Genomic DNA, 16,253 nt, shown 5'->3' on the forward strand with positions numbered 1-16,253 from the left:
AGCTACTGAAAGGGAGGATGATTGATTCTATTCTTTCCAAGGAGTTACAAAATCTCTGTAGAGCAGAGGCCAACGGTCGCCACCGCAAGTCTGCTCTCACCAGCAGCCCTTGCATTTTTCAGAGAAATATCTAGGAAAAAAGTCAGACTCCACCCTAGTCACTACCTTCTATGCCAAATCTCTGTGTGTGACATATATCTCTATGTGACACATGTACATATGAAATGTGATGAAAAGAGGTGCAGAGAAGTGGTACATCCCCAAGAAAGCCTGCACCAGGGATTATCACGTACTCTGAATGGTCAGAACAGGCTTCCTGGGGAAGTAACAGTTGAGCTACAACTAGAGAGAAGAACAGACTCCTGGGAGAGATGGGAAAGGGCTGTGGAGAGAGGTGACAGAAGGTGGTGGATGCTGAGAGCAGAAGGCAAGGGGCGGGGGCACGTGATATGAGTGGAGGCTGCAGGGACCATCAGAGGCCAGATGATGTTAGGCTCCAGAGGCTACAGGAGGGATTGGGATCTTTATCCTAGAAGCACTGAGGACCATTTAAAGTGTTTTAAGCAAGGTGATTACGTATTCAGGTTTTCTTTATGAAAAGACCATTCTGGAATGACTAAACACACTTAGCAACCGAAAGGTTTCCCACATACAAATACAGTGTGGGAAACGAGTTTGTCCCAGGAGAACAGCGCCCCCTAGGATGACGCAGTTTGAGGAACCACGTGTGTTAGCTGCGGCAGTACAGCGAAAACGTAGGGAAGTATTTAAGGCCAGAACAAGACTTTTTAACAATGTTTTATTTTCATCCGTCCAGTAGGGGTTAGCACTTGGCAGGCATCCTGCACCAGAGCTAATCCCTCCCTGGTTCTGTTTACTGAGACAGAAGCTGAGCTGAACCCCCAACTGAGTATGACTAATTACCTATATTATATAAAGAAGCTTTTTGTTACAGAAAAACAAAACATGCCAATAGTTGGTAGAATGTGTGCTCAGTGTGCCTGCAACTGGGAAGCCATCGCGTCTCTTCCTAAAGTTTGGATTTTTCTTTTTGGTCACCGGTGCACAAAGCCTTTTTGTTTATTTCCATGTCAACAATTGCTTCAGAAAGTTCCCTCATCCTGCAGTGGTCAAAATTATACCCACTCGGGGTGGGGGGAATTCCATTTTCATAGAGGCCTTTTACAAGCATGCGTGGTTTTATGTAGGATATTTCAGAAGTGTAAAAAACCACACACTACTTTCATAGGGTTTGTACAGTAAAACATTGCCTAATTCACGCCTGTGTCTGTCTGTCATATTGACATTATTAGAGTAAATCTAAGCCTCAATAAAAGGGATACTAATTGTTACAGTGTATGGAGAAGTGGGGGTACTGCTTTGATTATGGAATATCATTTGTCTAGCACTAAATACAGTCCAAAAAGCCTTTGTGCAACCAAGAAGTCCTTCAGGAGGAGAATGGATAAACTGTAGTACATGCAGACAATGGAATATTATTCAGCACCAAAAAGAAAAGAGCTACGAAACCATGAAAAGACATACAGGAAACTAAAAGGCATGTTACTAAGTAAAGGAAGCCAATCTGAACTGGCGATATACTGTACGATTCCAACAGTGTGACATTCTGGAAAAGGCAAAACTGTGGAGTCAGTAAACAGTTCAGTGGTTGCCGAGGGTAGGAGGTGGAGGGAGGGATGAATAGGCAGAGCACAGAGGATTTTTAGGGCAGTGAAAACACTCTGTATGATACCATAATGGTGGATACACGTCATTATACGTTTGTCCAAACCTAAAGAACGTACAACACCAAGAGCCAACCCTAACGTAAACTGTGGACTCTGGGTGATTATGATGCATCAGTGCAGGTTCATCCATTGAAACACATGTACCACTTTGGTGGGGGGATGTTGACAGTGGGGGAGGCGGTGCATATGTGGGGGCAGGTGGGTACACAGGAAATCACTGCATCTTCCCCTCAGTTTTGCAGTGAACCTAAAATTGCTCTGCAAATTGTCTCAATAGAAGTTTTTAGGGACTTCCCTCGTGGCGCAGTGGATAAGACTCCACGCTCCCAATGCAGGGGGCTGGGGTTTGATCCCTGGTCAGGGAACTAGATCCCACATGCATGCCGCAATTAAAAGTTTGCACGCCACAACTAAGGAGCCCTCGAGCCACAACTAAGATCTGGCACAACCAAAATAAATAAATATTTTTAAAACGTTTTTATGAGGAATAACACACAAAGAAGATGTTTATATGAGATATCGTGTTTGGCTAGTTTCAGTACAGTGCTATCTAAAACATACATCCAGTTGTATATTTGTATCTTCTGCTAAAACAGTATCCGAATGCCTCCAAGGCTATAAGCTTGCATGACTAGGACAAAAATAAAACCTACTGAGAAACGAAGAATCTAGAGGATGAGTTGGTTGTGGGGGAAACATTATGATTTCTACTTAGAAGCACTTTTTTTATCTCAGAAAAACACCCAGAACTCCTTCTGCTAAAATAATGCTGAATATTATTAATGACACGTTATAGTGGTATGAAAATACAGTTTTTGCTATACTTTTCCTATACACTGAGAGAAATGGATAAGGATTTTGAGATACACCTCTATTTTTGACTTAACTGCACTTTGTATATCCACACTAGCACACCAGTATAAGGTAGGATAAAACACAGGTTTGCATGGGATGCTATGCTGGTATTTATTAATAGAATTCTACCTATACAGAAATAGTAGTAAAATAATAATAGGTTTTGTGTCAGTTACTCAAGTATTCTTGGAGTAAATGATAAGATTATGTTGAAAAGTAAATTGTAAGTTTCTTTGCTGAAGTTGCCGTGATTTTTTTCCTTTGCGTGTCCTTATATATAAAATGCTCACACGTGTCGCATGCCAGGATCTAAGCAGACAGAGAGGAGACCGAAGCTAAGCAAGGAGCCTGGGAAGCACAACCTAATCCAATTCATGCCACCAACTATAGCAAGTATAGCCCCCAAGTAACTCATTGTACAAAAGGCAAGCTTAGCCCTGGTGGAGGCTATTTCTGAGATCTAAGGATGTCCAGCTGTTAAGTAAGGCAGCGATAGAGGAGAAACTTACTATGTCAGCTCATACTAAAAAACCAAGCGGGCACTGGCATCATTTTGACTTTTTACTCTGTGGCAGAAATACAGCCCGTGGGGGAGGGAGGAGGTATGGTATAGGTGGTACAGATATAAAGGAAGCAGGGTCTGCTACGGAAGCTTAAGGTAGATGAATAGAGATTTGGGGCAGGGTTCAAGTCAAAGTTGGCAGGAAGGGTACTGAAATCTTAGGCAGAGGAAATTGAGGCCTAATATCACTGCGATGAACTGGCCCAAGTGGTCCTCCCATTGTTAACAATAACCATAAAAATAATAACAGCCACCACCTAGTGGACGCTTGGTGTGTCCCGGCACATTATGTATATCATCTCACTTGGATTCAATTTTTACAACAACCCAACGTGGTAGTTACTAGTGTCTCCACTCTTAGAGGTGAGGAAAGTGAAATATTGAAAGATTTGATAAGTTAGGCAAAGTCACACAAGCAGAGGTGGGATTGGAGCGCAGGCTTTCTTTCCGACTGTCCACACCCGTGCTACCAGATTCCACTAGGGGTTAAATCCTCTGACCAACTCTGTCCTGCTTAGAATTTGATGAGAATTAGATGATCTGAATCAACCGCTGGGTTTGTTGGAGATTTTATTGAAGGACTCTGGAACTCTCTTTTTTCCATACCACCCAACTGTAGAGCATTACACTCAGTCAGTGAATATTCATTGTTCATTTTGGATTGTTGAAATCCAGGTTAGGAAGATTAAGGATAAAAATGATTAGAGCAACAACAGAACCTTCTCCTTTACTACCCCAGGATGAAGACTTGTGCTGCCTGGGAGAAAGCAGTTCTCTTCTCTATCGAGGCAGGATGCAATATGTATCTTCTCATAAATCATGATCCTTTGGGACCTGCCTGTACTTGCCATCTGCACAATTTTGAACGGTTGGCCAATTATGTCAATTGACCCAACTTAATAAATGTACACATAACTTGAGTTAGACATCCAGTGGCTAGCCAAATGAACTAATGCAGTATGTCTTTTCCGGGATTCTCTATTCCCATGTGTATCTGGCATATAGTAAGCTCTCAGTAAAAGTTGGAGGCTCTTATGTGTGTTACTCTTATTATGTACAAAAGTAATCGATGTTACAGCTAAAAAGGTTTTAGACTGAGAACCCTCTACTAAAATGCTTCTGTATTTCTAGTGGCCATTAAACAGGACATCATTGGAGACTTTGGAGAAGATTAGCTAATGAGCATCTCAACTCATTGAGACAACTCAGCTGTGCCTTTTCCTCTCTTAATGGCAGATCTTCTTCCTCTCCAAGGCACTATTTAAACTATTTAAATAACTGATGAGATCATTACTGTTATCAGAAAAGTTCAGCCTGAGCAGCTATTTTTACTAGTAAGTGTAAAGTATTTGTTTTGGTAGAACTTCTTACACGCTTCATAACACTACAGAAGAAGCAGGTAACAGCAGAGCAGAGACGCAGCTCCAGAACTTCTGGGTCCAAACAACAGTAAGAGTATATAAACCTAATGTTACATTTTTTTCAGTCTGAGGTGTGGTTAGAGTCATTCCTTTGTGTGAAGGCAATTTCAGGTTGAATTTCTCTGTGATTTTTTAAATCAAATGAACACGAAGCCCTTACCTGTCAATCAGACTCACACAAAATACATTTCATACCCAGCAGACTGATACTGATGATTAGTAAAGTCCGTAACAAAAGTAATAGTATGTGCGACATCGGTGCCAGGAGTGCCCAGACCCATGACACAGAGCTTCCCGGGTCCCCATTTCTGCCAGGCTGAGGTTTGGTGTCTGACACAGAAATCTGTGGAGAATAGGTAATACAAAGCTGCGTGCAGGGGTCTCTCAGCTTACTTATCTTCCATATCATGTAGCTTCTTCTGGTTCCAGTGTTTATTCAACACAGCTGCAGCCCACACATTGCAAGTTTATTGGCAGTATGTGATCTATTCTAGACAGACACGGCATATCATGCGAAAAGCGTTACTAGATGAGTAATCCGTGTATGGCAACCCTGAGAGACCCCGATTTAACGGTTCACCTTTGCACAGGGTTCTGCTCATGGCCAGGTTTGCTTCTGGTGTTCATTAGGAGGGAGAAATTGTTCACAGACCTGCTAATAACCCTTTCCTTCCTAAGAACGAGGAGAAGTCAGCTGGAAGTTCAAAGACGTTTGAAATACAAAGCAGCCAGCTGTTATTATCAGAACATCAAGTGCTATCAAGTGTCAACCACTTACGTTCCAGTCTGTTTTAACCGGAATGCTGCAGAGTATTAAAATCACCATTGCTTGATATCACAGTGAATCAGAACTAAGATAAATTTAAGTGTGGGGGAAGAAAAAACTCTCCTCTCTCCTCCTTTTTAGAATCTTTTTAGAATCAGATTAAAAAGCAGTGGTAAATTAGCAATGAGAGATGGGTCTCTGAACACGTTGGACTTCATTGGAAAGTATTAAAAGCAATGATTGACCTTCAATTCCTTTCTTGACAATGGTTTATCATGACTTATTTGTCTTTGTGAGTTAAAGCTGCCACTTTTTGACTGATTTTTGTAAACCAGTGTGCTATGCTAAGCATTGTTTAATTTATCTCAGTCAAACCTACAACAGCCTTGTGTGATAGGTAATTATGCCTAATTTGCAGAGAAGAAATTATTCTCTCAGAGGAAAATGATTTTCAACGGAAGCGCAAGGAGCAGTGGGCCAGATGTGAGTTCATGCTTTTCTCTTTCCAATCCACTGTCCTCACAGCCACCACATCATAATTGTGCCTCCACCTGAGATGTTCGTCTTGTGCTCATCCCGGAAAATTTCTGCATATTTTTTTTGCCATCTGACTCAAATATAATTTCTTCTGTTGAGCCTTTCTTGACTGTCAGGCAGAATTCATTACTCTCAGTGATTGTCCTGGGTATTGCGTATGTACCTCTTTCAGAGTACTTTTTACGCTCCTACAACTGTGTATCTGTCTCTTCCTGGAAACTCTGAGATCCCGTAGGGTCAGTACTTGGTCTCTCTCATTTTATTGTATTCCTAATATCCAGCATAGTGTACACTTAGTAAAATCACTATATGTTTGTTACTTGAAAGAATAAATGGTGAAAACTATTTCACGAATTAGATAAGATAGAGTCCAGACTGTATATGCATGTAGTGTAAAGTCAGAGAGAACACAAGCATGAGTGCTAGTTGGGCTGCATTGTGTAGGTGGAGCTCGCCTCTCACATGAGGCTGATGAGTACTCTCCAGATAGGCTTCTGACATTGAGACTGAGCTGCAATTCATCTACTTGCCAAGTTTATATATTCCTGTGGGTGATGCTCCCAAAGATATTTGTGCTTCAACTTATTTGTTGTACTCAATAAAAGGTTATATATAAACCAAGTTACGAATGAGTAGGTAGGATCATGTTGCATCTGATTTTAAACAGTATGTATAACCAAGACTATGTAGAAAGGGGACAAGTTGTACCTTCACTCCCCCACTCTTTGAAGAGTTCAGTACACCAGAAGTTTGCCAGCCTAAGTGGTTGACATAGAGATGAATAAGGCATAGTTGTTCATTTCAAGGGTGGTGGGTGACAGGAACTCTCAGAAAAAATGTTCGAGAGCAATGCTCAAGTGCAGGTCCACATAAACAAAGAAGAGCAGAGGAAAGATTGGAGCCTAATCACAAGTAATAGCATCGCTGCTCATTCCAAGGTCAAGGCTGTGACATGCAGACCTCACTGGAGTTCAATAACCATTTACAGGGTTATTCTTTCAGCAAAACTGAGTACATTGATAAGCAAAACTAGGAATCACGTGACTTTATGTGGTGCCTAAATGCATTAAGCACTCCCACAAGCATCACTGTCGGGTTGAAATGGCCTCATTTCACCACTCCCCGATTCGTAGATGTGTGGAAAACCAGAGAGGGTAGCAGCAGTGTCAAGGGATGCCTTCATCAATGCCCACCTCAAATAAGCATACCCTCTAAATAGAAGAGAAGGCCCTTCAGCCACCTTCCATCAGGATCAACATTCCTACATTATTTTTTGTAGCAGTTGGGAGCCATGAATGATGCTAAGTGGCCTCCTAAGAGTCAACCTTGAGATGTTTGCTTTTGGCAGAATGTCGGACTAGATATTCTGAGGGGCCCTTTCACTGGAAAACACCTACGTCCTGCATTAAACATCTTTCAGAGCTGTAAGTACTAAGTTTTATTCACATAAAAGCAAAGTCCCTGTAAGGTACAGCAATCAGGACCAGAAAGGTGAGTGGTACCCCGGACTACACTCCCCTCCCACCCCCGCCTCCATGAAGCTGAAGTGCTTCTAAGTCAGAAGTGCTCCCTGGATCTTGGCAAAAGAAGATGCATTTCCTCTCTAGAGAAAAACATTGCGACCACTCAGCCTTTTCAAGTATTAAATTAAACCAAATATTTTTGCATTAAAGTGACTGTAATCAAAATTTTTTGCACAGAGAAATTACAGGCCCAGATGGCTTTACAAGTAAAATCTTCCACAAAAGCCAGATGCTCAGAAATACATCTAGTGAGAGATGTTTAAAAATAGTATGGAGAACACTAAAAAACTGTGCTGAAAGACAATAATAAAGACAAAAGCAACGGAGAAATTCTATGTTCCTGGGTAGGAAAACTCAATATCATAAAGCTCCAAGCAGTATACTCAATAGTATTCACTCTCCAAATTAATATAGATTCAACCCAATTCCAGTCAAACCCCTATAGTTTCTGTTTTTTCTTTCTCTTCTTTTTTTTGACAAACTTGACAGTATGGTTCTAAAATTAAGATGGAGTAGCAAACACCTAAGAATAGACAAGATGCTGAAGAAAGAGAATTGGAGAAATCATTTTCTACCACAGAGGAAGACATATTGCAAAGCAATGGTCAATTAAGAAAATGTGGTGCTGACACTGAAATCAACAAACTGAGAAGAGGAACGCAATAAATAGCCGAGAGCTAGACTAACACGTATATGCAAAACCAAAGTAAGAAAGCAGTGGTGGCATTGCAGGTAACTGAAAAAAGGATCAAGCTTTCAAAACAGCCCTGGGACAGTTGGTTATCCATGTGGGGAAAATTGACCCCCTTTTACACACCATATCCCAAAATAAGTTCCTGATGGATGAAAGGCTCAAATGCAGTACAAAAAAAACTTCAGATCTTTTAGAAGAAAATTAGGAAAATCATTTTATAAACTTAATAGTGAAGAAGGGCTTTCAATAAGACCTAAAACTACTACTAATAAAAGACTGATAACTATAATTATATCAGATTTTTTACTTAAAGTACATCAGAAGACTTTATAAAGAACGTTAAAAGGACAACCCATTGGGAATTCCCTGGCGGTCCAGTGGTTAGGACTCACTTTCACTGCCATGAAAGCGAGTGGCACAGATTCAATCCCTGGTTGGGGAACTGAGATCCCGCAAGCTGCGCAATACGGCCAAAAAATTAAATAAAATAAAAAAGCACAGCTCGTAAGCTGGGAGGAGATACATGCAATACATATAACTGAGAAAAGAATCATATTTAAGACTGCTACCTATCAAAAAGAAAAACCCCCAGACAAGTAGAATAACAGGCAAAAGACAAGAGTTATTTCAAAGAGAAGGAAGCCAAATTACAAATAACTACAAAATATTTACCCTCACTAACTTTTCAGGAAATACATCTTGAGATCTCAATGAAGCACAATTTTATAAACATTAGTTTGGAAAAATAAAGATCTGATTATTCAAATTGTTACAGCAACTTATATAATAAATTATTATAACAATCAATATGGCAGTATCTCATAAATTTGAATACTTGCCTAGTAGACTAGCATAAAAGTGTCATGATATCATTGTTCACAATAGAAATTGTCAATGACCTGATATCCACTGATAAAAAAATGAATAAATGTATTTTGCCTGGTAGAACATGATTTGGCAGAAAATCAGTTAGCTCCTGTTACATGAAATAACTTGAAAAAATCTTGGAAATATAATATTGAATGAAATGGCAATTTTCTGAAAACTGCATACAGTCTAGGAAAAAATTTCATGTAACTTAAAAACAAACTAAATATAATTTTTTCCATTTTGTGACTAAATTTTTTTTTTTAAGTTTTTAAAAGAGGTAATGCTAAGGATTATCTTGGGGGAAGAGGAAGTAATAAAATGAAGAAAATTCACACAGGTTGATTAAAGGTATTTGGGGGAGGAGAGGAGTCCACAGGTGTTCCTTTTGTTATTATGCTTCATTGTAGGTAACATATAGTTTTTGTCTTCAGCAAACATTATACAATATCTTTGAAGAGTTAGTATTAAGACATTATTTCTTCAGCTAAACAAAGACACTGAAGCAAGTGTTTTTATTAAGTATTTACTGTAACATAGAAGGAACAGCAAATCTGAACATCGTCTGCACAGAGTAACAGCTAGAAATGCTCTCCCATAAAAAGGTGATGATTTGAGGAGACGCTCCAAAAAGAAAGAACAGAGTTCTCTTTGTTCTAATGTTAAGTGTGTGGTCTTTTGAAAATCTTACCATAACTGGCGATTACGATGGCAGCATGTGTAATAAAATGAGCTCCAAACTGAAGTTTAGATCCGTTGTTTAAACTCAGATTTATCACTAATTAGCTTTGTGATTATGGGGAAATCACTTAATCTCTTGAGCCTCATATTCTGCATCTGTAAAATGTAGCTGATTTATGAGCGTTGATGTTTTCCCTAACTACTCTCTTAGCAACTTTCAAGGATACAATACAGTGTTCTTTTTTTTTTTTTTTTTTTTTTTGCGGTACGTGGGCCTCTCACTGTTGTGGCCTCTCCCGTTGCGGAGCACAGGCTCCGGACGCGCAGGCTCAGCGGCCACGGCTCACGGGCCCAGCCGCTCTGCGGCATGTGGGATCTTCCCGGACTGGGGCACGAACCCGTGTCCCCTGCATCGGCAGGCGGACTCTCAACCACTGCGCCACCAGGGAAGCCCCAATACAGTGTTCTTAACGATAATCACCATGCTGTGAATTAGGTCCCCAGAACTTATTCATCTTGTAACTGGAAGTTTGTACCCTTTGACCAACAACTCCTCATTTCCCCCACTTGCTAGCAACCACCATTCTGCTCTCTGTGTCCGTCACTTTGGCTTTTTGATTTCACATGTAATTGAGATCATTCAGTAATTGTGCTGCTTTGACGTATTTCACTTACGGTAATACTTTCAAGGTTCATCCAAGTTTCCACAAATTATAGGATTTTCTTTTTTATGGCTAAATAATATTCCATTGTATATATTTATGCATTATATATATATATTATACATAATATATATAATGGCAGGACATCTCACTGCAGTGCTGGAGCCTTGGGTGCAGGCGAGGGACCACCAGGCCCTGCCACTAGCTGACCCTGGAAGCTTTCTGGATTTGTTTTCTTACAAGTATTGATTATTCTTGGTTTGAAACTTATTTCCAAAGTGCCCCAGGGGTTTCTCAGTCTCCGTTCCAGGGACACGGGTGGTGCTGGAGCTCCTGTCCCGGCTTATTAATTCCGTATTCATCTCATTTTTTAAAAATTTATTTATTCATTTATTTTTTATTTTTGGCTGCATTGGGTCTTCGTTGCTGTACGTGGGCTTTCTCTAGAGACTTGAGGACACAGGGACGGGGAAGGGTAAGCTGGGACGAAGTGAGAGAGTGGAATGGACATATATACACTACCAAATGTAAAATAGATAGCTAGTGGGAAGCAGCCGCATAGCACAGGGAGATCAGCTCGGTGCTTTGTGACCACCTAGAGGGGTGTGATAGGGAGGGTGGGAGGGAGGCTCAAGAGGGAGGGGATATGGGGATATATGTATACATATAGCTGATTCACTTTTTTATACAGCAGAAACTAACACACCATTGTAAAGCAATTATACTCCAATAAAGATGTTTAAAAAAAAAGTTGGCGTTATTTTAAAATTCATTAATTATATTTTAGATTCACTCATTGTTTTTGAAAGAAAAAAATTAAAATATCGGAACTATAATATCATTTTAATAAGTTCTCCCAATGAAACATCATTTAACATGTCCCATTCATATAATTAACAACTGCATTTTAAAAGTTTCTTTCCCAATCTCTTACACTCAGGAATAAAATGACAGTTATAGGCCTCAAAATCTATTGTAATGATTATTCTTGGCTGAACTGGCTAGTTGGCAACACAGTTCATTTTGTTAGTTTGTTGCTAAGAGTCGAATATTTTTGGCATTAACATCTTTGAGTCCTCTGCTTTGTGGCTATTGTTGCCTGGGGTAACTTTAGAAGGCAGATCTTGAGCTGAAATTCACTCTGAAATAATACTTTTATGTGAAAGTTTGCTGTGTACTCTAAGACTATACTCTCTTCCTTAGATAAACAGTCTAATGGCAATGTTGGAATAAAATATGACTTCCTAAGGCCTCATTTACCCCCGAAGTATGTGGCACTCAAATAAATATGTGGCCAACAGGCACCTCTTAGCAGAGGGCCACCATCTAGACTCACTTTACGAAGGGACCTATCTTTTTTCTTCCACAGATGGTGATTCTAGTTTAATGATGTAGTGGCCGAACTGGGGAGGTGTTTCGAGCCCATCCCTGCGATGTCCAGGCACAGATTGGGGGTAGAAGTTTCTAAAGAGCTTCGTGGGAGCCAGATAAAGACGGGTAGGTAGTACCTGTCACTTTTCATGGGCTCTGCACAACTTGCCCTTGACAATACTTAAGTATCTCTGGTTAGTAGGAATAACAGTTTTTTATAGGGTGCTCGAACTAACACTGGACTCCAGTAATTTTTGAAAACTCGAGGGCTACAAATTGAAGACACGCTAAGGTAGGACAGCGAGGGGAATGACATTTAAGGCGTCAAGAAATTTCTCAATTCTAGACTCTAGAGTCTAGAATTAGTCTTCCGTTCACAGACTAACTGCTGCGCCCTCTGGTGGGCACACGTGGAAGCTCTGACGATTTCACACTGTGCCCTTTCCACGACTTGGACCTACATCGCTCTTCCCTAGATTTTCTTCCCACCAGTTTTAAAATTTTTTTTGAAGTCACTAGCCAGCTGGCTGACTTATTAGACACTGTCCACAAGTCAGGGAAGATTTGTAGCCCAGGCCTTTTCTCTGTCCACACATAGTGGACAAACCCAAATACTGATGGACGTTCTGTCCCTAAGAGGGTTTCTTTGTCAAAGTCGCGAAATAGTATAAGCTTCAGTCCCAAGCCAGCTGGTCTCTGCAAGCCGCCGGGGGCCGGGGAAACACACAGCTGGAAGGGAAACCTTGAGGAGGAACTTGACTCACGGAGTCTTGGAGTGGTTATATCTCCATCCACTTCCAAATGTGGGATGTGTGTGTGTGTGTGTCGAGGGGAGGTGTATTTTTCTTTTTTTTTTTTTTCCTATCACCAAGCCCTCAGAACTCAAAGGTTTTTGCTTGTTTGTTTTAAATATTGCATCATGATCTTTACAATACTGAGTAATTAAGGGAGGGGATTCCGTTCACATGTGGAGCAAAGCAAGGGTGGGGAAGAGACTGGAAATGACCAGACGGTTGCGGGGTGGTAGAAAGCGCTGCAACAGCTGAAGGGAAGCCACAGAGAGATGGCAAGAAGTCCTGAGGCTTGTGACTCAGCAAGGTGGCAAGTGAGAACGGGGATGGCTTGGTGGAAGATAGTTGATCACTCCCTCTGCAGTCCTAGAGGTCTTTAGGAGCACACCTTGGTACCCAGGACCCAGTGTCACCCGCTGCTGAGGATTCCTGTAGTTAGTCACTACGGGGAAGTGAGGGGTCCCCAAAGCGGGGGGTGGGGGCTCTGGAGCACGTGGTTTAAAAGACAAACTACTGTCTAGGGACTCGATATTTACAACAATTATATTTGAAAAGTCAAGCGAACTTGAATTGAAGCAGTTGATTTGATCTAATGTTTCCAGATACTATATATACATAGAATTTGTTTACTTATAAATTAAATGCATTCTGTCCAGATGCTATGGTTTAAAATGTGGCAAAAGGAGGTATCAAAGTGCCATCTAGAGGGCAAGTGGAGAATTGAGCAGAAAATACTTGCAAAACTTCTTGTCTTTTCTTTCTTTTTCCCCCTGTAAAAGCAACAACATGATATTATGTTATAATGATAATAATAATACCTTATCTTGCATGGTGGTACAAGGAGTAAAACACACAGCAGGCACTCTACAAGAGGGACATATTGTAATATTCTTTTTTTTTTTAATTATTTATTTATTTTTGGCTGCATTGGGTCTTTGTTGCTGCGCACGGGCTTTCTCTAGTTGCTGCGAGCGGGGGCTACTCTTTGTTGTGGTGCACAGGCTTCTCATTGTGGTGGTTTCTCTTGTTGGGGAGCACGGGGGCTTCAGTAGTTGTGGCATGCGGGCTCAGCAGTTGTGGCACACGGGCGTAGTTGCTCCACGGCATGTGGGATCTTCCCGGACTAGGGCTGGAACCCATGTCCCCTGCATTGACAGGCAGATTCTTAACCACTGCGCCACCAAGGAAGTCCCATATTGTAATATTCTTACTTGCATTCTTATTCTTGTTAGTCAAAATGGTGTTACTATATTTATTAACGATACTAATTGCTGGGCCCACTGAATTTTAAGTCTAGGATGTCCACTTAACAAGCTGTTCACTTTTTTTTTTTTTGATTTCCTCTTTGACTTCTTCAGTGATCTCTTGGTTATTTAGTACTGTATTGTTTAGCCTCCATGTGTTTGTACTTTTTACAAATTTTTTCCCTGTAATTGATATCTAGTCTCATAGTGTTGTGGTCGGAAAAGATATTTGAAACGATTTCAAGTTTCTTAAATTTACCAAGGCGGGCTTCCCTGGTGGCGCAGTGGTTGAGAGTCTGCCTGCCGATGAAGGGGACACGGGTTCGTGCCCCGGTCCGGGAAGATCCCACATGCCACGGAGCGGCTGGGCCCATGAGCCATGGCTGTTGAGCCTGCACGTCCGGAGCCTGTGCTCCGCAATGGGAGAGGCCACAACAGTGAGAGGCCTGTGTAACGCAAAAAATAAAATAAATAAATAAATAAAATTTACCAAGGCTTGATTTGTGACCCAAGATATGATCTGTCCTGGAGAATGTTCCGTGAGCACTTGAGAAGAAAGTGTATTCTGTTGTTTTTGGATGGAATGTCCCATAAATATCAATTACGTCCATCTTGTTTAATGTATCATTTAAAGCTTGTGTTTCCTTATTTATTTTCATTTCGAATGATCTGTCCATTGGTGAAAGTGGGGTGTTAAAGTCCCCTGCTATGATTGTGTTACTGTCGATTTCCCGTTTTATGGCTGTTAGCATTTGCCTTATGTATTGAGGTGCTCCTATGTTGGGTGCATAAATATTTACAATTGCTATATCATCTTCTTGGATTGATCCCTTGATCATTATGTAGTGTCCTTCTTTGTCTCTTGTAATAGTCTTTATTTTAAAGTCCATTTTGTCTGATATGAGAATTGCTACTCCAGCTTTCTTTTGATTTCCATTTGCATGGAATATCTTTTTCCATCCCCTCACTTTCAGTCTGTATGTGTCCCTAGTTCTGAAGTGAGTCTCTTGTAGACAGCATATATGTGGGTCTTGTTTTTGTCTCCATTAAGCCAGTCTGTGTCTTTTGGTTGGAGCATTTAATCCATTTACATTTAAGGTAGTTATCGATATGTATGTTCTTATTACCATTTTCTTAATTGTTTTGGGTTTGTTTTTGTAGGTCTTTTCCTTCTCTGTGTTTTCTGCCTAGAGAAGTTCCTTTAGCATTTGTTGTAAAGCTGGTTTGATGGTGCCGAATTCTCTTAGCTTTTGCTTGTCTGTAAAGGTTTTAATTTCTCCGTGGAATCTGAATGAGATCCTTGCTGGGTAGAGTACTCTTGGTTGTAGGTTTTTCCCTTTCATCACTTTAAATATGTCCTGTCACTCCCTTCTGGCTTGCAGAGTTTCTGCCAGAAGATCAGCTGTTAACCTTATGGGGATTCCCTTGTATGTTATTTGTTGTTTTTCCCTTGCTGCTTTTAATATTTTTTCTTTGTATTTAATTTTTTATAGTTTAATTAATATGTGTCTTGGCGTGTTTCTCCTTGGATTTATCTTGTGTAGGACTCTCTGTGCTTCCTGGACTTGATTGACTATTTCCTTTCCCATATTAGGGAAGTTTTCAAGTATAATCTCTTCAAATATTTTCTCAGTCCCTTTTTTAATCTCTTCCTCTTCCAGGACCCCTATAATTCAAATGTTGTTGCATTTAATGTTGTCCCAGAGATCTCTTGAGACTGTCCTCAATTCTTTTCATTCTTTTTTCTTTATTCTGCTCTGCAGTAGTTATTTCCACTATTTTATCTTCCAGGTCACTTATCCGTTCTTCTGCCTCAGTTATTCTGCTATTGATTTCTTCTAGAGAATTTTTAATTTATTGTGTTGTTCATCATTGTTTGTTTGCTCTTTTGTCCTTCTAGGTCCTTGTTAAACGTTTCTTGTATTTTCTCCATTCTATTTCCAAGATTTTTGATCATCTTTACTATCATTACTCTGAATTCTTTTTCAGGTATAGTACTTATTTCCTCTTCATTTGTTTGGTCTGGTGGGTTTTTATCTTGGTCCTTCATCTGCTGTGTATTTCTCTGTCTTCTCGTTTTGCTTAACTTACTGTGTTTGGGGTCTCCGTTTTGCAGGCTTCAGGTTTGTAGTTCCCGTTGTTTTTGGTGTCTGCCCCTAGTGGGTAAGGTTGCTTCAGTGGGCTTTGTAGGCTTCCTGGTGGAGGGGACTGGTGCTTGTGTTCTGGTGTATGAAGCTGGATCTTGTCTTTCTGGTGGGCAGGAATGAGTCTGGTGGTGTGTTTTGGGTTGTCTGTGAACTTTTGATTTTAGGCAGCCTCTCTGCTAATGGGTGGGGTTGTGTTCCTGTCTTGCTAGTTGTTTGGCATGAGGTGTCCAGCACTGTACCTTGCTAGTCATTGAGTGGAGCTGGGCCTTAGTGTTGAGATGGAGAGCTCTGGGAGAGCTTTCACCATTTGATATTACGTGGGGTTGGGAGGTCTCTGGTGGACCAGTGCCCTAAACTCAGCTCTTCCACCTCAGAGGCTGAGAC

The 16,253-nt window shown here is 40.7% G+C and overlaps 1 protein-coding gene across 1 annotated transcript in view; it reads right to left on the reverse strand.

Annotated features, from left to right (window-relative positions):
• Nucleotides 1-13,062: 13,062 nt before the first annotated feature.
• The window catches only part of LOC114897517 (coagulation factor XI), a 31,299-nt gene continuing 28,108 nt past the window's right edge, over nucleotides 13,063-16,253 (reverse strand). Inside the window, exon 16 of the mRNA XM_029226354.1 lies at nucleotides 13,063-13,248. The gene's annotated coding sequence lies outside the window, so the exon portion shown is untranslated. The remainder of the gene's footprint in view (nucleotides 13,249-16,253) is intronic.

Source organism: Monodon monoceros, unplaced genomic scaffold (assembly GCF_005190385.1).
Source record: "Monodon monoceros isolate NGI ecotype Baffin Bay Population unplaced genomic scaffold, NGI_Narwhal_1 Super_Scaffold_17, whole genome shotgun sequence".
Lineage (NCBI taxonomy): Eukaryota > Metazoa > Chordata > Mammalia > Artiodactyla > Monodontidae > Monodon > Monodon monoceros.